General features: G+C 36.7%; 1 long non-coding RNA gene across 1 annotated transcript; it reads right to left on the bottom strand.

Annotated features, from left to right (window-relative positions):
- Positions 1–138: 138 nt before the first annotated feature.
- LOC128649743 (uncharacterized) lies at positions 139–22588 on the bottom strand. Its single transcript, XR_008400689.1, has 6 exons — positions 22503–22588; positions 19086–19227; positions 17143–17238; positions 14084–14222; positions 9904–9991; positions 139–348 (listed from the first exon to the last, which is right to left on the bottom strand). It is a non-coding gene; the product is annotated as an uncharacterized LOC128649743 (long non-coding RNA).
- Between the last annotated feature and the right edge of the window lie 1587 nt (positions 22589–24175).

Below are 24175 nucleotides of genomic sequence, written 5' to 3'. Positions count from 1 at the left end.
AGTTAGATGTCATCATGGATCACCAGAATCTAGCAATGCAAATACTGATGTTCCTCGAGAGCAATAGGTTTATAATTGTAGAACGTAAACATTTCATATTGTAAAGAGACAAAAATAAAAAAAAAAAACACACCCATGTAAGAGAAGTCAAAGCTTTATTGACACACAGCAACACAACACTTAAAATAGCAGCCAGAGGTCATAAATCCAAATTACATCCATGTTTATCGTTCAAGGTAGTCGAAGAAAAATGCTGCACTTCTGCCATAATCACCTTTTTTCCCTGTGCGCACCGTGTGTGTATATAAGTTTAATTGTTCATCTTTAAAGAGACAGCTATGACAGAACCTGCAATATAAAAAAAAAAAAAAAGAGCACATGGGACAAACATGCATGCCAAACAGAAGTTTCCATCCTACAATACAATCATCTAAACAATAACATAGCTAAAAGGCCATTATAATCTAAAAATATGTTGTCATTTGAAAAGGGACAGTCAAGTACAAAATAAACATTCATGATTCAAATAGGGCATGTAATTTTAAACTTATTCCAATTTACTTTTATCACTAATTTTTCTTTGTTCTCTTGGTATTCTTAGTTGAAAGCTAAACCTAGGTAGGTTCATAAGCTAATTTTTAGACCTTGAAGGCCACCTTTAATCTGAATGCATTTTGACAGTTTTCACCACTAGAGGGCATTAGTTCATGTGTCATGTAAATAACATTGAGCTCACACACATGAAGTTACCTAGGAGTGAGCAATGATTGGCTAAAATGCAAGTCTGTCAAAAACTGAAATAAGAGGCAGTTTGCAGAGCTAATCAGAGGTAAAACGTGTATTTTATAACTGTTGGTTATGCAAAACTGGGGAATGGGTAATAAAGGGATTATCTACCTTTTTTTTTAAAAAAAAAAAAAAAAAAAAAAAAAAAAATCTGGTGCTACTGTCACTTTACGACTAGCGACCCAGCACCTTAGGGGTAAACTTAGTGAAGTACCGCTTGGGACTCTTAGAGCACTGCTGGCTCAGAATGAAAGCTGCTACTGATCCTATGAAAAGCTCTCGTTACACAGCTGGGGTTGAGCAACTAGCGCTTCCTGATGAGCAGCAGTTTCTGCCCAAGACCTGCAGTGCTCTTTAGTACTTCTAACCCCTTTGGACTAATATTCATTTTATTGCATAATTTATTATTTTTATTTTAACCAACAATATAACAAGGTTTTACAAAACAAAAATATACATACAGAAATTTTACTCACACTAAACGGGTTTACAAAGCCAGAAAAGATACAAATGGAACCTTTAACCTTTTACAAGAGTTCCCTACTTCGGACAGTTTATAAAAATAAACAAGAAGACTACTTTCCCCTCTGCTTGATTTTCCGAAATTGTTACCATAATAAGTGGGGTAAGTATACTCTAATCTTGTCTTCAACTAGCATACTTAGAAGTTATCCATTAAAAGGACCATGACCTAAACTTCATAACCCGTTACTAGATTTTTTTTTTAATATATATACACACATATATATATATATATACACATACATATATATATATATATATATATATATATATATATATATATATACACACATACATATATATATATATATATATATATATATATATATATATATACACACATACATATATATATATATATATACACATACATATATACATACACACAACTGTGCAAATATTGTTAGCTATTTTCCTCCCAATTGTTACCCCCCTTCTGCCATCCAACCATACATACACTCACACACGAGAAAAAAACAAAACAAAAACTGCACCAGAAGTCTCTCTAAATAAGCCCTCCTCCCGGCCGCTCAGCCTAAGGACATATCCATTCTCCCCTTAAATTGGACTCCTGTATAAATACTGAGTCTCTAAAGGGGGAGATAACCATTTTCTTGGTATTATTATCCAATGAATTAATATATTTTCCCCATTTAGAGAAAAAGGCCTCTATATTCACTTCCATTTGGACTTTAATCTGTTCCAAAAACAGTTGATACTGTACACCCTTTTTAAATTCAGAAAATTTAGGCTCCTTATGAGATTGCCAGTCCTTCAGGATTAATTTCCTACCTAAGAGAATGACTGTTTAGTAATAGGGGATTCTGCCCCACTTCGTCATAAGTTATTAGGAAGAACACATTCTGACATGTAATATGAATATGGGACTGTACGATTTTTGTTAACCAAAACGAGATTTTACCCCAAAATCTCTGAATCACTGGGCAAGACCAGAACATAGGGTACATATCAGCCCACTCGTATTTACATCTAATACAAGACAACCTATCTCCTCCTCTTACCCAGGATGCAAGAGACTTCGGAGTAACATACACTTGATATAAAATCTTAATTTGTTGTTCCCTATAGTATTCCCCTCTCATTGCTTCCCCAACTCTCTTAACCAAACCTGTCAGAAGTTCTGTCTCCATTGAGATGGTCGGGCAGTCCCTCCATTTTAAGGTAAGGTATCTGATATTACTTAATTCATAACTAGCTAATAAGGCCCCATACATAGGTGAAATGGAAAGCTTTCCCTATACTAAATAACGATAGGCTGTGATTTAAAGCTTGATTGTTCCATTACTGGTTCGATATCCTTAAGATCTGTTCAGCATAATGCCTAAGTTGCCAAAATGCAAAGAATTGGGAATTGGTAATCCCAAATTCTATTTTACATTCATTAAAAGGTTTTAACCCTACTCTCCGCTGTATTAATTAGCTGGATCATGTATTTAACCCGTGCATTAGTCCAACTCACAAATCTTAAGGAATCATATCCCTCCGAGAATTCTGGATTCCCCCTAATAGTTAGGTATGGAGAGACCCGAAAATTGGAGCCAGTTCTTATGCAGAACTTATGCCAAGCTCTTATAGGTTGTTCAATGATTATTAGTTCTTTAATTGTTTTGGGGATTTTGGAAAATGGCATGTGAACAAGGGCTTTTAAAGAGAGTGGTGCAGCTAACCCTTCCTCTATGTCATAAAGTGAAAAATAATCTAACTCTAAAAACCAGTCTACTACATATTTCATATTAGCAGCTAAATTAAAGGCTTCCAGGTCCGGGATAGCCAGTCCGATATCCTTCTTCCCAGCAAACATACGTTTCATGGCTATCCTGGATCGATTATTCTTCCAAATAAATTGCCTGATGTATTTATTAATAATCAGACTCTCTCTTTTTAATAGGAGTGGCATAGCCTTAAATGTATAAAAGAATTTAGGTAATGAGATCATTTTAATTAGCTGGATTCTACCGGATAGAGATAAGGGTAGATTCATCCATCTTTCTATATCTTCTTTAAGGGATACAATAAGTGGAAGAAAATTTAAACTATACCATTTCCTTGGATCCCGCGCAAATTTCAGACCCAGATACGCAATATGTTCCTTTGCTTCCATAAATGGTGTCGTAGGCGAGTCCTCTTTTTTTTTTTTTTTTTTAATTGTTTATATCCAGCAGAGGATGCATTGAAACTCAGATACATATTTTGCGCCTCGCAGGGCCATTAATTCCATATTAATCAACCATGGGAAAACAATCAGAGTGAGAAGAATTAATAAATTTAGAAGTAAAACAAGCCCATTTTAGACAATATGACTATATGAAGATACACAATAAAACATCCAAAATAAACTGCACATTCTGCTGGGTTTTTCCGTTTTATACACTTTCCTATACTGATTCTCAGTATTCTAGACATATTAATAAGCAATTACCTGCTAAAAAATAATAAAATAAAAAAAATAAAAATCTTAGGAAAAAGATATAAAAAGATAGAGAGCAGTCAAATTCACCAGATGCCTAGCAATACTAGTTCAGTATTTCTAAATGGGTATATTAGATATTCGATTTCCGTAGGAGGGAGAGTTTTTATAAAAATAGACCACTTTACAAAGAACTTCTTTACATCTGCCTCACTTTGCAAGTCAGTGTCCACTTGTTCACTCATGCATTGTTTCTTTAAACAATTTTTTATTTCTTTAACACTTGGGATTGCTCGATTCTTCCATTTCTTTAAGATTAAATATCTGCCTGCTAGTATTAAGTTAACCATTTTCCTGTTATTGGGGGATAGTTCCCCTTCATGGTCTAGTATTATCACCATTAGCGGTGACCGAGACATAAAGGGGAGACCCAACGTTTTATCCATCCAGTATTGAACCTTCAGCCAGAAGTTTTTTATTTTTGGGCACTCCCAGAGCATGGTGTATTAAATTAGCTTGAGGCAGAGAGCATTTTGGGCATGCATTAAAGCTAGAGTTCAAACACTGTGCTCCCTTTTTCGGTGTAAAATATGACATGTGGAGAAGCTTAACCTGCGCCTCTCTCTATGTTGCCGAAAGAGTTGCCCTAGCAACTACTTGAACTGACTCAGTAATTACCGTGGTGTCAAGTGTTTCTATTCCTAGCATCTCAGCCCATTTTTCACAAATTTTTTCAATAATTTCTGTACCTTTAATAGAGACCAAATTTTGGTATATATTAGAAATTGAAGTGAATCCATTTCTAACTAATAGAAGCCAATTTTCTAACTTTCACAGAGATCAGTCCCATCCATATTTGGATGAAAGACTGGCAGCACAATGTCTTGCCTGTAAGTATGCGAAAAAGTTTTTGTTAGGAATATTAAATTCTTCCTTTAAGGAGTTAAAAGTTCTAGTGCCCTTAGTCTCAAAATCTAATACTTGATGTACGTATATAAGCCCTTGAGTCTTCCATTGCGAAAAAATAGCTGATTGCATACCAGCTTCAAACTGCGGGTTATTTAACAGTGGATTATTTTTTATACTCTTATATTCTATAGATAGCAACTTACAAACCTTTTTCCACATAAGAAGTGGATTGCATATTGATCTCATTTTTTTTATTATTAGAGGAAGCGCATTTTTATTACAGTGTACTAAGGCCCGTAAGTCAGCTGGATATGTTATATTAGAATCCAGCTCTATATTTGTAATATAGTTATTACTCGTTAACCAATCTACTATAATACGAGCTAAGAACAGCTGATTGTATATGCGTAGGTCAGGGAGAGAGAGACCTCCGAGTTTCATAGGTAAAGCTAATTTAGCTAGGGAGATTCTGGGCTTTTTATTCTGCCAAATAAATAAACGTAGAGCCGAATTGAAAGAAAGAATATCCTTAGATTTGAGGATAGTTGGGGAGTTTTGAAGAACATATAATATTTTTGGTAAGAGTCATTTTATACAAAGCTATACGACCTGATAATGAGAGGGGGAGCATCTGCCAGTTCTTGAATGCCTCTTACTTTGAGAACCGGGAGTATATTCAGATTATACCAGTTCTCAGGATTATCTGATATCATATTCCCAAATATTTAACTGCATCTTTAACTATACTAAAAAGGAATTTCCAGAGTAGAGTGTTTTGTTTGTTTAAAGGGACAGTATACTGTAAAATAGTTTTTCCCTTAATGTGTTTACAATTGCTTTTTTTACCCACTGCAGAGTAAAAAATGTATGAAAATTAGCTTTTTAAGGTTTATTTCTGTATATTAAAGCTATGATTGTGTGTTTTGAAGCCACAACCTAATAAAATGGGTTGAGCTTGTAGGTATAATGAGATCTCATTACTGTATCACATTGTGCACATATACCTGCTTCTTTATCTTATATCCGTCCTTAAAACAATCACCAATACTTTGAGAGAACAATGGAAAATCAACATTTTATTACCTTATCTCTGCTTTATCACACTGGGAGTGTAATTTCTTCTGCTGGCTGTGTTTACAAAGCTTATCTATAGCTGGTACGCGCAGCCACAAACTTTCAGAATAGGTGGGGATACCACATGCTAAATTAACAATTTCAAATGCCAATATAAGGGTAAAGGAGCTACTTGTAAACAATTTAATACACTCCAGCAGGTAAAGTGGATCATTGGGAACAAATTAAAGGGGAGAACATTTTTGAGTAAACTGTCCCTTTAATCCACAATAACTGACTTTGTGGTATTCACCCTGTAGCCTGAGAATGATCCAAATTGATCAATTATTTTAAGCAGTTTAGGTATGTTTTTGGAAGTGTTTGAGATATATATCAAGACATCGTCCGCATTAAGCGCCATTCACATCTCCTTATTGATCCTAATACCTTCTAGTTGTTGCCGAATTGCATTGGCCAACGGTTCTATAGCTAGGTCAAATAAGAGTGGGGAGAGAGGACACCCCTGCCTTGTTCCTCTACCTAGTTTTGTCATGAGATAGATCCCCATTCACTATGATTTTGGTTGAGGCATTTTTGTATAAATTGTCAAAAAAAAAAAAAAACGAAGAAAATTGCCTCCCAAACCAAATCTCTTTAGAGTAAAAGATAGGTGATCATAATGTACTGAATCAAATGCTTTTTCAGCATTGATAAAGATTATAGCCTTGTCAGGGGCATCCTCCTCCCTCCTATCTCCTAGTTCTCCCGTTACTTTAAAATATTCTATAGTAAGGAATACTTCCCTGATTTTAGCAGAGGAGTTGCGCTTCAGTAGAAACCCAGCTTGGTCTGTGTGGATGATATTAGGAAGAAGGGATTGAAGCCTTCCTGCCAGAATCGTCATTAGTATCTTATAATCTGTGTTTAGTAACGCAATAGGTCGATAAGATTCTTTCCTCTTTGGGTCTTTTCCAGATTTTAGAATAAGAACTGTGTTTGAAGCAACAAAGTCAGATGATGGGGTCAGACCTTTAATATATAATTCATTATATAATGCGGTTAAATAGGTTGTTATTTCAGGAGCCATTATTTTATATATTTCGTTGGGAAGGGCATCTGGCCCAGAAGCTTTATTTGAGGCTAAATTTTGAATAGTCAATAGAGTTTCTTGTTCAGAAATGGGAGAGTATAGTTTATCTAGAAGATCAGAGGTTAAAACCGGATGAGCCAAGTTCTTCCAGAATTCCTCACATTCTATAAAGTTTGAGGTTTTGGCAGTATAAAGAATTCTGTAGTAGTCTTCAAATACGCCAACCAATTCAGTTGGTGTTTTAAGACACTTTTCCTCTGTTATAATCGTATCTAGGACTCCATACATTTTAAATATTTCCCCTGTTTTGGTATCAGGATAATCCTGGATTCATTAAAATATTTCGTTGGAACTTTCCCCACAATAAGAAAAGAGTTGTATACATCTCTAAGCGTTGGTGTAATCTTGTCCCCAATAGTTTTATATAATTCCCCCGGGATATCATCCGGGCCGGAAGCTTTATTAAGTTAGTTTGTTGATGGCCTTACTAATTTCCTCCTTGATTATTGGAGTATTTAACATTTCTAAGTCCTCCTTCTTAACTTGAGGGATCTTAATTCTTTCCCAAAACTGCTCCTTATTCCGGTATTCAACTTCTTTCTCCCCATACAGGTTTTGAAAGTATTGTTGACATTCCTTAATAATCTCTAATGGCTGAGTAAGGACTTTATCTTTTACTTTAATGGAAGTTATATTTTTACCCGACTTCTGAAAATTGATCATTTTAGCTAGGAATTTCCCTGTCTTGTTACCATAGGACATGAACTTACTATTCCGCCTAATTTCTGCTCGTGTTTCTCTCGCCATGCACCAGTCATCCCTCTTTTAGCATCTAAATACCGTTTCCAGTTCTCACTATTATTATTCTGTATATATATTTGGTATTTGTTGATGACCTGATTTGTGAGTTGCAACCAATAGTTATTTGCCTTCTTTGTTTTAACCAAGAAGGCTATTTATTCTCCCCGAGCAACTGCCTTAAATGCCTGCCATAGTATCTCTATATTTTCAACTGATTCTTTATTCTTGGCAAAATATTCTTCCCATAAACTAGACAGAAAATTTCGAAATTTCAAATTTGTATATAGGTAATTTGGAAAAAAGAGGCTATTTGGTAATTTACTGGCGTTAATTATTAGAGAGAGCAGGACTGGTGCATGATCAGAGATGGTAATTGGGGCGATTGTTGTCTTTTGAACCAGGGTAAACAGATTCTTACTGATCAGAAACATATCAATGCGCGACAGATTTGTATGCCTTAGACTAACAAGTATATTCCTTACTGTCTGGGAAAGTATTCCTCCATATATCTAAGAGTTCCAAGTTATAACAAAACTTTTTAAATGTTCTAGTGTCTCTATTCCCCAATTGCCGCCTACCCGCATGTTATTTCCTATCTAATAGTCCAGATGCTACCATATTCAGATCCCCACCTAAAACAACATTTCTCTCTGCCCCCATCGATTTGTCTTGGATTGTTTTCCAAAAACACCTTTTCTTTTCATTTGGGCCATATATATTGCACAATGTTATTTTTTTCCCCTAACTCCATTTCTAGAACAATAAATCTACCCTGTGAGTCTACTTTTCTAAAAATTTGATATTGCTAATTTTTCTTAAACAGTATGGCCACACCTTTTTTCTTGTGCATACCTGGGGCATATACTACTTCGCCAACCCACCCCCATTTAAGCTTCTGACTTTCTAACTCATCAAGGTGCGTTTCTTGTAAACATACCTATATCTACTTTAAGTTTGTTCAAATGTTGTAACACAGCTTTCCTCTTTATATAATTTATAATAAAATAAATTTATATTAAATTGTGCAATTTGTGCTTTGGCTAGCTCAAAAAAGGGACACAAGTCAAAATTAAACCTTTATGAATCAGATAGAACATGCAATTTTTAACAACTTTCCAATTTACTACCATTAAGCTGTGCAGTCTTTTTATATTTACACTTTGAGCCACGAGCAGCAACACAGTAAGTACCATGGGCTGTTTGGATTAACTTGATTGGTTAAATATATTGTAATATAATTTGAAAATACCTATTTTATTTGCACTGCCAATTGTACCAGTCTGCAAAATGTTAAGAACCACTGTTCTAGACAACTAAACTTTTATAGGGTCCTCTTTTTAAAAAGGGATTATAAAAATAGGAATGTATATTTTTATTTCATTAGGACAACACATTTTATTTTTCCTTCTAAAACAGACAAAAATCTGCACTTCCAGTCCAGTGCTTAAACAATACGCTGCATATTAAAGGAACATGAAACCCCAATTTTTTTCTCTCAATTAGAGTGTGCAATTTTAAACAATATTCTAATTTACTTCCATTATCTACTTTGTTTCATTCTCTTGATATTCTTTGCTGAAAAGCATATCTAGATAGGCTCAGTAGCTGCTGATTGGTGCGTGCACATAGATGCCTTGTGTGATTGGTTCACCCATATGCATTGCTATTTCTTTAACAAAGGATATCTAGAAAATAAAACTAATTAGATAATAGAAGTAAATTTGAATGTTTAACATTTTATTCTTTAAGGATTACTTTGTTATAATTTTTAAGCTAAACAACTAACATATTAAAGTTAATAAACATTAATTAAAACCTACTGACCTATATTTTCTCCAAAACGAAGTTTCATAACGTTCTAAAAGTTATATCTTTTATTTGCCGATGTCACGTTATCCTGCCCACTATTTTCAGCACTGTGTGTTCAAAATGCTTAAACCAATAACTTTGTGTTTAAAGTGCCATTTTGAAACCTAGGTATTGTAAACGGATTGGTACAGAGCAAAGGATACCCACGGAGTGGGTTTGGAAAACAATTAAATTTGCAGACGAGCTTTCTGATATACGGTAGAGATATGTTAATGAAATGCTATTGATAAAAAGCGTATTTGGGGTAGTTGGTTAGTAACAGGCATAGAAAATATTTACTTACAGTGGCCTTTTAACTGAATCATGAAAGAACATTTTAGGGTTTAGTGGCCCTTTAAATAAGTCACTGCTGTGATCAGTCCGATTACAAAGCAAGTGAGCAAATATGCTATTAACCATTCCTGAATGTCAATACACTACCAAACGCAAAACCGTTCATTCTTACCTAGCTTAATGTCACTGGGCTGAAGTCACAAGTTGTGTTCCAATTATTCAATAGTTGCAGAAAGGCGTTAGATTAGGTTCTCTGTAATCTGTGGGGGGAAAAAAAAAAGCCACACACTTAGCGTAAGAAACCAGACAACTGTTGCCTTTCCCATATTAGCATAAACAAAAACATATCAACAATTTGATTTGAGAAATGTCCTCCGTCTGTTTTGCATGAAAATCTAAACGGTGAAGAATTCTATTTGAAGTAAAAAACAAGAATGAAGTGAAAAGTTATGGTATGGAAACCATTTATCTTTTGGGGACTACCTACCCAACTGCTAAGAATTCACAACACATGCTATCAGCTCATCACATAAGGGAAAATTGTGCCAAAGGCAACTTCCCTAAAAAAAACAAACAATATTGTACACAATATCGTATCAGAGGTGCGCACACAAATAAAATATATGAAACAGACTGTAAAATATGATAGTACAATCAAAAAAGGCAAAACAAATGATCACATAATTGGGGAAAATTGATTAAAAAAAGTCAGTTGAGAAATATCTGTGACCAGATGATCTCAAGCCAATATTATGAGCAGTCAGCTCTTTTCGAATGGTGAAAAATAAAATGTCCTAAAAGACAAAAGTAGAAGAGATGCCTTATTATGCAGTCTCTCATACTTGGAGATTCACATGTATTCAATATACAGGGTACACACAAGGAGAACGCACACTGTGCAATGCAGACAAGCCAAGGCTTCGGAGCCACTCGGCCGATTCACTCTCTCCACCAAGGAGCATGAACGTGTGTAGATTCCTCACACCTATGAAAGCATAAGCACCGGGCAAAGAAAATGCCCAATTACACAAATTGAAGTCTTTTCAGATGATTTCTTGTAACTGTTGCATCAAGGTCAGTCACATCCTGAAGACCCCACCGGTAAAGAAATTACCACTGACGGTATGGAGAGACAAATAGGAGGGACCATTTACCTTTTGGTCACTACCTACCCAATTGCTAAGAATCCACAACACATGCTATCAGCTCATCACATAAGGGAAAAGTGTGCCAAAGGCAACTTCCCTAACTATGCATGGCCAAAAGAACCGATTGCACTCTGCTTCCACTTCCCATGACCACAGAATGTGGGAACAGCCGCACTCTGCTCCCACAGCCAGTAGACACAGTTGGCAGTCACAGAATGAAATGTTTACCTTCTGACCATGTTGAGAAGACATTTCCCTAACTATATCCCTTAGGCTCAGAGAGATAGCACATGAAGTAAAACATTAACTGGGTCAGCGCTCAAGCCATAAAAAAAAAAAACAATATTGTACACAATATCGTATCAGAGGTGCGCACACAAATAAAATATTGGACAGAAAAATATGTAAAATATGAAAGTACAATAAAAAAAATAAAAAAAAAAAATCGATCACACAATTGGGGTAAATTGATTAAAAAGTCAGTTGAGAAATATCTGTGACCAGATGATCTCAAGCCAATATTATGAGCAGTCAGCTCTCTTTGAACAGTGAAAAATAATATGTCCTAAAAGACAAAAGTAGAAGAGATGCCTTATTATGCAGTCTCTCATACTTGGAGATTCACATGTATTCAATATACAGGGTACTCACAAGGAGAACGCACACTGTGCAATGCATACAAGCCAAGGCTTCGGAGCCACTCGGCCGATTCATCCTCTCCACCAAGGAGCATGAACGTGTGTCGATTCCTCACACCTATGAAAGCATAAAGCACCGGGCAAAGAAAAAGCCCAATTACACAAATTGAAGTCTTTTCAGAGGATTTCTTGTAAGTGTTCCATCAAGGTCAGTCATCAGTCACATCCTGAAGACCCCACCGGTAAAGAAATCTCTTTCAACCACTGACGGTATGGAGAGACAAATAGGAGGGACCATTTACCTTTTGGTCACTACCTACCCAATTGCTAAGAATTCACAACACATGCTATCAGCTCATCATATAAGGGAAAAGTGTGCCAAAGGCAAAATTACCTAACTATGCATGGCCAAAAGAACCGATTGCACTCTGCTTCCACTTCCCATGACCACAGAATGTGGGAACAGCCGCACTCTGCTCCCACAGCCAGTAGACACAGTTGGCAGTCACAGAATGAAATGTTTACCTTCTGACCATGTTGAGAAGACATTTCCCTACCTATTTCCCTTAAACTCAGAGAGATAGCACATGCAGTAAACATTAACAACTGGGTCAGCGCTCAAGCCACAAAAAAAACAAACAAAAAAAAAAAAAAAACACACACCAAACTAACAATATTGTACACAATATCGTATCAGAGGTGCGCACACAAATAAAATATATGGAACGTAAGACTGTAAAATATGATAGTACAATCAAAAAAGGCAAAACAAATGATCACACAATTGGGGAAAATGGATTAAAAAGCCAGTTGAGAAATATCTGACCAGATGATCTCAATCCAATATTATGAGCAGTCAGCTCTCTTTGAACAGTGAAAAATAAAATGTCCTAAAAGACAAAAAGTAGAAGAGATGCCTTATTATGCAGTCTCTCTTATACTTGGAGATTCACAAGTATTCAATATACAGGGTACTCACAAGGAGAACGCACACAGTGCAATTCAGACAAGCCAAGGCTTCGGAGCAGCTTGGCTGATTCACCCTCTCCACCAAGGAGCATGAACGGTTGTTGATTCCTCACACCTATGAAAGCATAAGCACCGGGCAAAGAAAATGCCTGATTGCTGTAATTGAAAGAATGTTTGCCACATCCTGAAGATCCCACCGGTAAAGAAATCTCTTTGAACCACAGAAGGTATGGAGACAAATTATGACTATGTACCCAAATTGCTAAGAATTCAACATATGCTATCAGCTCATCACATAAGGGAAAAGTGTGCCAAAGGCAAAATTACCTAACTATGCATGGCCAAAAGAACCGATTGCACTCTGCTTCCACTTCCCATGACCACAGAATGTGGGAACAGCCGCACTCTGCTCCCACAGCCAGTAGACACAGTTGGCCGTCACAGAATGAAATGTTTACCTTCTGACCATGTTAAGAAGAGACATTTCCCTAACTATTTCCCTTAAGCTCAGAGAGATAGCACATGAAGTAAACATTAACAACTGGGTCAGCGCTCAAGCCATAAAAAAAAAAAACACCAAACTAACAATATTGTACACAATATCGTATCAGAGGTGCGCACACAAATAAAATATATGGAACGTAAGACTGTAAAATATGATAGTACAATCAAAAAAGGCAAAACAAATGATCACACAATTGGGGAAAATGGATTAAAAAGCCAGTTGAGAAATATCTGACCAGATGATCTCAATCCAATATTATGAGCAGTCAGCTCTTTTCGAATGGTGAAAAACACAATGTCCTAAAAGACAAAAGTAGAAGAGATGCCTTATTATGCAGTCTCTCATACTTGGAGATTCACATGTATTCAATATACAGGGTACTCACAAGGAGAACGCACATTGTGCAATGCAGACAAGCCAAGGCTTCGGAGCCGCTCGGCTGATTCACCCTCTCCACCAAGGAGCATGAACATGTGTCGATTCCTCACACCTATGAAAGCATAAGCACAGGGCAAAGAAAATGCCCAATTACACAAATTGAAGTCTTTTCAGAGGATTTCTTGTAACTGTTCCATCAAGGTCAGTCACATCCTGAAGACCCCACCGGTAAAGAAATTACCACTGACGGTATGGAGAGACAAATAGGAGGGACCATTTACCTTTTGGTCACTACCTACCCAATTGCTAAGAATCCACAACACATGCAATCAGCTCATCACATAAGGGAAAAGTGTGCCAAAGGCAACTTCCCTAACTATGCATGGCCAAAAGAACCGATTGCACTCTGCTTCCACTTCCCATGACCACCGAATGTGGGAACAGCCGCACTCTGCTCCCACAGCCAGTAGACACAGTTGGCAGTCACAGAATCAGCCCTCAATCTATAAAAGGCATGAGCACCGGGCAAAGAAAATGTTTGATAGCTGCAATTGAAAGTCTGCTGATGCAAACACAAATGTAAGTCTTTCCAGTTGTCTATTGACAACTGGTTGAACAGGAGGTCACAACAAATAAAATCTAGCAGTCACTGCAAGTTAATAACAATAAAGCATATGACATATAGGAAAAGGCATAGCTCCAGTCTGCCCTTACCTGTAAACAGTCATCATGGTGCCATTGTAATGAGTGAGAATCATCTAGTGACAGCGTGGAAGCATTTCTTCTGCGTAAACAAGAGGTGATGTCAGCATCTCTTCAAAATACGGCATCTCTCCATACACAGTCACATATGCTGAGGAAGAAAAAAAGAAAGCTTTCATGCTCTCGTAGTGCCATATATATTTTACTGCAATTAGAAAATACCTCTCAAAACCACCTTGGTCCCACTAGAAACTAACAACCGTTATATTTTTCACCACCTCTAATTTTATCTGCACAATAGAAAAATTAGCTTGCATTTTCTAAATACGCTTCCATAAGTTGTGTCACCTTAAAAACAATTTTACATTTCAGCAGAGGGTATTAGAATCCTTTTTTTTTTTTAGTGTTAAACAAAGTTATAAATTATAAAATGGAGCTCAAAATGTAAAATTTTTTAATTAAAGAACCCTGAAAGAATTTTATGGATAAAGTGAAAGTGTTCTCCCCAAGACCTTTTGATTAGGGCACTAGTCTACTATTTTACTGACCCCAGATAAAATGTAAGCCAATATTAAGCTAAAATAGCTAATATTTTTTTTCAATGTTTTCTTGCCTAAATGAAAAACTTTTATACAAAATTGTGCAATTAATGTGTGCTTTGTATAATAACATTTTCTGCCAAAGTATTGCACTGCCCCCACTCAGCAACATCATCATCCCACCAGGATGGCTACATTTTCTGTGAGTGTTTTAGCCCTGTATCATAAAATAAATATATAATCTACAGTGTGCTTTACACTACTCCCTTTTCTACAGTTAGTATTCCTTTCAAGGGACATATATGTTAATATATTCACAATTATAAGGGAGATTAAAGTGACAAACTTTTCTGGTCCAGTAATTTTAAGAGACCATTCAATTTACTTATATTAGCTCACAGGGTATATTTTTCTTTTTAGGAGCATGTCTGTAGGCTCAAGAAGTACGTGCCCATGTCTTAAGCACTGCATAGGCAAAAGGGTTTGCAACAATGCTCAAGACATCCGCTCTTGAGCCTACCTCATTATGTTCTTATGAAAAGAAGTTTAAGCAAAAAAGGGGGGGGGGGGGGGGGGTATGTTCTAAACAGAAGTAAAATAAAGTTGTACACAAATATTCTGACAGACTGAAGCAAAGAGTTAGTGATCATTACAGCATCCCAGAACCCGTTCTCACCTATAGAGGCAATAGGAAATTAAGTAACTGAACAAGGTACAGTTTATATAGAGGGTGTGCGAGTTCTAGATGTCTTACAATAGTCACATTTTATCTATACTGATGAACCTATGAGATGGTGACAAAACAAGTTGAAATCCTTAAAAAATGCCAAATGCTTAAGTTTTGTTTTGTGATTTGGAAATAAACCATTTTAAAACAGCTTTCCTTATTACTTCTATTATCAAATGGGCTTCATTCTCTTGTTATCCTTTGCTGAAAGAACATTGCACTACTGGCAGCTAGCTGAACACATCTAGTTAGCCAATCACAAGAGACAAATGTCTGCAGGAACCAATAAGCAGCTAGCTCCCTTTACTGTAGGATATGTGCATATTTTTTTTTTACCAGAAATACCAAGAGAAAATTGAAGTGTATTTAGAAGTGAGGTAGACACAGATATTCCTTCCACCTGGGCCATGTGAATTTTTAAACCCGGAACCTAAGGAAGCAAGTGTGTGTACACATCGTGATAACATAATGAGATCTGATATTAACTGAAACTCAACCCATTGTAATAGGCTGTGGTTTAAAAGCACAAAACCAGCTACTTCATATACACAAATAAACCTGAAAATGCAATTTCTCACATTTTATCTACTGCAGCTGGTATAAACAAGTCATTGCCAATAAATTAATATAAAAACTATTTTACAGTGTACTGTCCCTTTAAGTTTCATTTTTTTTTTTTTACCACTGGCTGTTATTATGATCCCATGCGCAAGCAAGTAAACCTTTACATTAAAAGGGACAGTCTAGTCAAAATTAAACTTTCATTATTCACATAGGACTTGTAATTTTATTCAACTTTCCAATTTACTTTTATTATCAAATTTTGTTTTCGTCTTATTCTTGGTTGAAACTAAACCTAGGTAGGGTCATATGCTAATTTCTAAGCCCTTGAGGGCTGCCTCTTAGCACATTTTTTAAATTGCTTTTAACAACAAGAGACTGTGGGCCATATAGATAATACGGTGTTCAGGCACAAGGAGTTATTTAAGAGTTAGCACAGCACAATACTAAATGCAACTCAACAGATTTGATACAGTCACATTCATGTGATGAGGGGGGCTTTCAGAAGGTTCTTAGATACAAAGTAATCAGAGGTTAAAAAAAAAAAAAAAAAAAAAAAAAGCTATATTGCCCCACAACATACTATTTATTGCCCTTTAAGAGACAAGATAGATATACACTAGGACTATCAAATTCTTTCCCTATTCCTTTAAGGATAAAAAGTCTATCAAAAAGTACAGTCAGGCCTCAAAAAGACACTGCAAGGACAAGTGGACAACATTACAGGGTCATTATAGTGGTAAAATTACATTAGTTAGAATATGTCAATTTAAGACTAGTGATCCTGCACCACTGTGTGGGTTAACACACACAGTAGAAATACTGCTTGGGACCCCCAGAGCAGTGCCGGTCCCAATCAGCAGCGCTTTCTGCTTGGGACTAGCAGTGCTCTGTGGGTCTTGAGCAGGACATTGTCTAATGCCATGTGTTTAGTCCCAAGCAGATACAATCAGTAACACAACTCAGATGTTTAACTAGCGCCATCAATTGGGACCAGCACTGCTTTGCTGGTCCGAAGAAGTACTTCTACTCTGTGTTTACCCCTTTGCGGGTTAAAACACACAATAATGCAGGGTCGCTAGTCTTAAAATTCCATTTGCTAATAACAAATTAGAGCATGTAATGGTTTGATATTATCACCATTTAATTATACTATATATCTGCAACAAAAATGATCTACTGTTATACAGGAAACAGCTTGAATACTATGAATTTAATGTATTTTACAACAATTTAACTCTTACCTGGTTTAACAAAGGAGGCACAGACGACATTTCTTTTGACAATAAGTGTTGGCTGTATGTCACCTGGTGCTGTAGATCTGATAACTTTAGCATCACCTACAGATACGTGGAAAAAAAATACATACTACTTAACGTAAGAAACAGGACATTCTGGTAAATTTGCATTGCCTATAGTTAATACTTAAGTAGAAAATGCAGAGATAAAACACTTATAAGAATGAACATAAAGTCTTAAGGTCTATATTCTGGGCTGCACAGCATATCTATTTAGTGGGTTTAAGTGGTTAGCTATATGACCAAATGCTTCAAAACTACTGCCTAACAGTCACTCCATATCATCATTTCATAAATGCAACAATTATAAAATAAAGAGCATAAGAAGGGAAAGAAGAGTAATAAATCCAGGTGTCTGGAAAGGTATAAAAGGATCAGGAATTGGGTTAGTAAAGCTTTGGTAATTATAGGCAGTGACAGAGCAATAATAAATGCAACAAGAGTTTACCATGAATGTTAGTTGTGCATTTTCTAGGCTGGGCTTGCATGGGACATATGATGGGGACCTAAGGCTGAGGAGACAAACTTGTAATGTACCACAGTATATAACTAGCCTTGGGTAGCTTCAGCAGGGGCCCGCTGCTTCCACTTCCCAAAGACACAGCTGCTATGAAGACCGTTTACTGTACCTACTGCTAATGAACATATGGAAGAGAGAGATCTTTGCCAAAGAGGAGTTACTTGGATATAGCATGTGTGAAGCAGTCATGTAGGAAAACAAGACAAGGGTCCTTAGAGTACTTTGAAAAGGAGAGATATAGTGGTCATGTACTTTAATAGGAGAAATGCATTAGGCTATTTTTATTTAATATAGACTATAAAGTCAGAAACTTTACTTTGAAAAATAGGGGAAAAAGGGAAAATTCAAAATGCTATATTAGAGGTAAATTATTTTAAAATATCATGCTCATAGGCGTCAAGAGACAATTTACAATCCACCATAGCTTTACAGCTGTATCCATGGGCACAGGGAGCAGGCGCGCACTGCTCCACATGTCCATAAAAACAGCTGCCACCATGTGCAGAGAGCTCACTGTAACATCTGCCAGTGATCATGTTGGGTCTAACAGGACAGAAGAAAGTAAATTATGCTGTTAAGCAGCCATTGAAAATATGGGGGGGGGGGAAATAAAATGCCATGCTAGAGGCAGTAATTTAGTTTAGACTATACATGCCCATAGGCTTCAGAAACAGCTTACACCCCACCATAGCCTTACAGCTGTAGCCACGGGCACCAGGAGCAGGTGCGGACTGCTCTTAGTGTCCGTAACTATAGCTGCCACCATGTGCAGAGAGCTCACTGTAACGTCTGCCAGTGACCATGTTGGGACTATCAGGAGGGAAGAAAGTAAAATTATGCTGTTAAGCAGCCATTGAAAATAAGGGGGGGGGGGGGGGGGGGGGGAGAATGCCATGCTAAAGGCAGTAATTTATTTTAGACTATACATGACCAAAGGCTTCAGAAACAGTTTACGCCCCACCATAGCCTTACAGCTGTAGCCACGGGCACCAGGAGCAGGTGCGGACAGCTCTTAGTGTCCGTAACTACAGCTGCCACCATGTGCAGAGAGCTCACTGTAACGTTTGCCAGTGACCATGTTGGGCTTTACGGGAGAGAAGTAAATTATGCTGTTAAGCAGTCTTTGAAAATATGGGGGAAATAAAATATAATCCTAGGGGTAGAAATAAATTTTAGACTAGTCACATGTCCAGAGGCTTCAGAAACAGTTTACACCCCACCATAGCCTTACAGCTGTAGCCACGGGCACCAGGAGCAGGTGCGGACTGCTCTTAGTGTCCGTAACTACAGCTGCCACCATGTGCAGAGAGCTCACTATAACATCTGCCAGTGACCATGTGACACCTACATATTAATAACCTGTACTTACCTGCAAACTGGTCTCACAGCCTTGTGGAAGAAAATTAAGCTGTCATATGCTTGAAGTTTCCATAAAAACATTCTGCCATCCAACACCTGTTTCTAACCACTGGAGCCATTCTTGAGCTGGACAGATATTCCAAACAAGCCAGCTAGAAGAAACAAAATAGACTTAATACATTCCAGAGAAGTAACCTAGCAGAGGTAGTCAGGCTATGGCAACAGTATACAAAGGGATTTATTATAATAATTTGAGAAACCATTAATTAGCCTGAGTGTGTATATACATATATATATACAGACATATATACATATACATATATACAGACATATATACATATACACACATACACACACACACTGCTCGACAAATCTGTTTAAAAATTAGGAGCCAGTAAGAATATTTAGGAGCCAGTGGTAGCTATATATAGATATATGGAGAATAACCCAAAAAGACAGAGCCACGGGTAAAATTCTAGGATCCAGTGGCTCCCTGGGTTTGTTGAGGTATGTATGTATACATCCATTTTACCTGCTGGAGTGCATTGCATTGTTAACAAGTAGCTAGTTTACCCTTATTTTGGCATTTGAAATACCCGATTTAGCCTGTGGTATCCCAACCTATACTGAAAGTTTTTGGACTTAAAAGGACAGTCATTTTGGGAACAAAAACCATTTAAAAAAAAAAATATATATATATATATTACTTGACATTTACATTTTTATAATTAAAATCCATTAATATTGTTTGTGCATTTTAACCCCTTAATGACCACAATGTACCCTGTATGTCACTGGTCGTTAAGGGTTTTTTCAGGACATAATAGCACAAGTCTAGCAAGAACACACTATTAATGCACTCCCTCCAGCAGGCTTTGTGGAATAGAGCAGTCTCAACGCTGGTGGCAAGACCGTGCTATAAAACAATCAAGTCCCAAAAAAAGGCCAGCGACATACAGGGTACGTCGCTGGTCCTTAAGGGGTTAAATTTATAAGCTTCCCAGTGCCCTGTGAAATCAACTTTCAAAGACCAATAAGCAGGGCAGTCATACGACCTCTGTGTACATCTGCTCATGCAGACTGCCTGGCTTATTCATCCGCGCACAGAAACTGAGCAGTGTTTGAGAATGATGGTGCACCGGCAACCAATCAGCCTTCTCTGCAAGCTGACATCTCCAAGGCAACCACAAAGCATCCTCCGTGTATGCAGTTCAATTTGAGCAGATCTGCATGCAGTGGGTGTTCATTTTCTATTATGAGACCAGCAGAACTATAACAGCTATATTTTAAATGAAGAAAAGTGTCTGTTTTGTTTACCAAGCCCCTTACAGCGAGTGCCCCAGACTACCTCATCAACAGTGCTAAACTGGGAGCTCCCAAGTACGTTTGTAAAAGGTTTTATACTGGATTTTTAGATCAGTATCTGTATCTTATTCTTTATAGTAGTGTCTATTACATGCAGTTAAAGGGACACTGAACCCAATTTTTTTATTTTGCGATTCAGATAGAGCATGCAATTTTAAGCAACTTTCTAATTTACTACTATTAATGTTTCTTCGTTCTCTTGCTATCTTTATTTGAAAAAGAAGGCATCTAAGCTTTTTTTTTTCGTTCAGAACTCTGGATAGCACTTTTTTATTGGTGGATGAATTTATCCAGCAATCAGCAAGGACAACCCAGGTTGTTCACCAAAAATGGGCCGCATCTAAACTTACATTCTTGCATTTCAAATAAAGATACCAAGAGAATAAGGAAAATTTGATAATAGGGGTAAATTAGAAAGTTGCTTAAAATTGCATGCTCTATCTGAATCACGAAAGAAAAAAATTTGGGTTCAGTGTCCCTTTAAATGAAAATTGGTGTATACTGTCCCTTTAATGATTTCATATACTTGTAGTTGCTTAATCAAAATAAAAGCAATTAACTTGTAATGTGTTATTAAAATATATTTGACATAATCCCTTTATTATCCTAGTTTTGCATAACAAACGCTGTTATAGAAAGATACTTTTTACCTCTGATTAACTTGTATCAATGCTTCTGAAGACTGCCTCCTTATCTCAGACCTTTTGACAGACTTGCATGTCAGGCAATAAATGTGCTTACTCTTAAATAAATCCACAGCCACGTGCACAATGTTATTTATATGAAACACATGAACTAAAGCCCACTAGCAGTAAAAACTGTCAAATACATTCAGATAAGAGGCGGCCTACACGGGCTTATGAGCCTACCTAGGTTAGCTTTACACTAAGAATACAAAAACAACAAAGCAAATTGTAAAGTTGTTTAAAATTGCATGCACTATCTGAATCATGAAAGTTTAAATCTGACTAGACTGTCCCTTTAAGTCCAAGTAATTGACAAACTATGTAAACACAGCCAGAAGAAATGACACTCCTGGTGGGTAGAAGAGATAACTAAATAAAATACTTTTCCATTGTAAGTATTGGAGTTTGGTTTACAAACAGACAAGATAAGGAAGCAAATGTGTGTACACAAACTGGTAAAATAATGAGATAAATTGTACCTGCAAGGTCAACCAAGTTTAAAACCAGAAATTTAATATCTTATAAATAAACCTGAAAATGCAATTCCCCATACACTTTATATACTCTGCAACTGGTATAACAAGTCATTGGAAATACATTAAGCAAAAAACTATTTTCCTGTATACTGTCCCTTTAAATAGAAAGGTAAAAACAGAAATGTGCATAAATGCATTTAAACAGAAGCATTTACACAATACTGTATACCAAACATGCTCAAACAACACAAAACCCACTGAATTTAAAGAGTAATATACTAGCAGGCAAGTTGTTTCCTTTTTTAAAAAACCTTCCTTGTGCAAGTAATACACCCATTTATTTAAAATGTTGGCTGTTTCTATTGGATACTTCTAGAGACATTTACAGACTGATCTCTTACACTAAAAAAATAATCTGCCATTGCAAAAGTTTCAGTTCCTTCCTAGCCTAATTATGTGCTTACAAACAAACAACACATTCCTTCATTCAGTACAAAGCAGTTTGTTTTTTACACTGCAGAGCTGTAACTCATTTACTTAGGAACCTTTTTATCCACTGAAATCAAGAGTACTACTGTCTCTTATTTGTAATCTGAGCTATAGATCAAATCAATGCTACACAACTAAACGTTTAGATCATCAAGAAATCTTTTGTAAAAGTTTAACAGCAAAATGCTTACAGTATTAATGGAGAAAGCACACGTAATGAAGATAGTGCATTTATATGTTTCTGCATTGCAGCTAAACAGTTTACTAGGTCACATTAAAAGCATAATAAGCAGACAATAATTATTGTCTCATATACACACTCATCTGCAGGCAAACACATGATATAAATATCACTGCTGAATATAAGATATAAATCACATATTTAACACAACAAAGTAAAGCAAATCTCACCTGCTAGCTAAACAGCACAAACATCTCACATTTTTTTTGGCGCAATTTCAGCCTTCCAGAAGCAACCTCATGGCTTTATGATCATGTGGCATACAGCAACCAATCAGAATAAAGGTTTTTGTTTTTGTTTTCTTGTTTTTTTTTTGTTTTTTTTTTAAACATGCTTTATTTGTATAACACTACATGATGAGAAAGTGAATTTCTGACTAAACTGTTCATTTGTATTATGTTTTTTTTTTCTAGCAGATTTAACAACATTTAATTAAATGTAAGTTATTTTCTTGGATATACAGCAATATTTAACTTTAAAAATTGGTATGGGGTGACCAACAATAATGCAGGACTGGTTATATCTCCAAAAGCAAAAGGGAACAGTCTTAAAGGGACATGCACACACAGCCTTTAAATAGACAACTCATGTCACACACACAGTCTTAAAGGGACAGATCACAGTATGTGAACCTTGCACACTCTAAGTCTTAAAGGGACAGGCACACACAATGCACACAGACTTAAAGGGACATGAAACTTTTTTTTCTTACATGTTTCAGATAGAGAATACAATTTTAAACAACATTCCAATTTATTTCTATTATTTAATTTGCTTCATTCTTCAGATATCCTTTGTTGAATAAATATCAATGCACATGGGTGAGCAAATCAGCAGCTACTGAGCCTATTTAGATATGCTTTTGAACAAAGGATATCAAAAGAATGAAGAATATAAGATAATGGAAGTAAATTTGAAAATTGTTTAAAATTGCATGCTCTTTCTTAATCATGAAAGAAAAATTGTGAGTTTCATGTACCTTTAAGGGGACAGCACACCACATGCATGCAATTATGGTGCAGGCACACAAGAAACACTTAGTCTTAAAGGGATAGGCGCACACACATTTTGCACACAGCCTTTAAAGGGACAGGCACACACACACACACACAACACATACAGACTTAAAGGGGCAACACACCACACACATGCAATTTTAATGGCACAGGCAAACAACCAACCAAGGAACACTCCGACTTAAAAGGATAGATGCAACACAATGCACACACCCTTTAAAGGGACAGGCACTCACACAATACACACAGACTTAAAGGGGCAACACACCACACATGCAATCTTAATGGCACAGGTGCACAAGCACCCAAGGAAGACTCAGTCTTAAAGGGATAGGCGCAGACACACAATGCACACAGCCTTTAAAAGGAACATGCACACACACACAACGTACACATACTTAAAAAGAGGCAACACACCACACACATGCAATCTTAATGGTACAGGTTTACAAGCACCCACGGAACACTTAGTCTTAAAGGGATAGGCACAGACACACAATGCACACAGCTTTTAAAGGGACAAGCACACACACAATGCACACAGACTTAAAGGGACAGCACACCACACATATGCAATCTAAATAGTACAGGCACATAACCACCCAAGAAACACTCGGTCTTAAAGGGGTATGCATACACAGCTTTTAAAGGGACAAGCACACACAACGCACACAGACTTAAAGGGACAACAAACCACATGCATGCAATCTTAATGGTACAGACGCACAAGCACCCAAGGAACACTCAGTCTTAAAGGGACAGGCACACACACAATGCGCGCAGCCTTTAAAGGGGGACACACACATACACAACACACACAGACTTAA

Source organism: Bombina bombina, chromosome 2 (genome assembly GCF_027579735.1).
Source record: "Bombina bombina isolate aBomBom1 chromosome 2, aBomBom1.pri, whole genome shotgun sequence".
Lineage (NCBI taxonomy): Eukaryota > Metazoa > Chordata > Amphibia > Anura > Bombinatoridae > Bombina > Bombina bombina.
Note: the sequence above shows the minus strand (reverse complement) of the source record. Positions and strands in the feature narration are given on the sequence as shown.